Genomic DNA, 794 nt, shown 5'->3' on the forward strand with positions numbered 1-794 from the left:
AATTGCAAGTTTCATGGACTTCCATTGGAAGATCCTCATCAGTTTTTAGCTGAATTCTTGCACTCCCGACTTCTATGGGAGAAGCATCTCTATCCCTGCCATTGGAGCAAACAACTTTGAGCTTAAGCCTCAATTAGTTTCTCTAATGCAACAGAATTGCAAGTTCCATGGACTTCCATTGGAAGATCCTCATCAGTTTTTAGCTGAATTCTTGCAAATCTGTGACACTGTCAAGACTAATGGGGTTGACCCTGAGGTCTACAGACTTATGCTATTCCCTTTTGCTGTAAGAGACAGAGCTAGAATATGGTTGGACTCACAACCTAAAGAAAGCCTGAACTCTTGGGAAAAGCTAGTTAATGCCTTCTTGGCAAAGTTCTTTCCACCTCAAAAATTGAGTAAGCTTAGAGTGGAAGTCCAAACCTTCAGACAGAAGGAAGGTGAATCCCTCTATGAAGCTTGGGAAAGATACAAACAATTGATCAGAAAGTGTCCTTTTGACATGCTTTCTGAATGGAGCATCATAGGTATCTTCTATGATGGTCTATCTGAACTGTCCAAGATGTCATTGGACAGCTCTGTTGGAGGATCTCTTCATCTGAAGAAGACGCATGCAGAAGCTCAAGAACTCATTGAAATGGTTGCAAATAACCAATTCATGTACACTTCTGAAAGAAATCCTGTGAACAATGGGACGAATCAGAAGAAATGAGTTCTTGAGATTGATACTCTGAATGCTATATTGGCTCAGAACAAAATATTGACTCAGCAAGTCAATATGATTTCTCAAAGTC

General features: G+C 40.2%; 1 non-coding gene across 1 annotated transcript; it reads right to left on the reverse strand.

The window, feature by feature from the left end:
• Positions 1-400: 400 nt before the first annotated feature.
• Positions 401-508, reverse strand: LOC112716986 (small nucleolar RNA R71). Its single transcript, XR_003160538.1, has one exon. It is a non-coding gene; the product is annotated as a small nucleolar RNA R71 (small nucleolar RNA).
• Between the last annotated feature and the right edge of the window lie 286 nt (positions 509-794).

This window comes from Arachis hypogaea, chromosome 1, assembly GCF_003086295.3.
Source record: "Arachis hypogaea cultivar Tifrunner chromosome 1, arahy.Tifrunner.gnm2.J5K5, whole genome shotgun sequence".
NCBI classification, from domain to species: domain Eukaryota; kingdom Viridiplantae; phylum Streptophyta; class Magnoliopsida; order Fabales; family Fabaceae; genus Arachis; species Arachis hypogaea.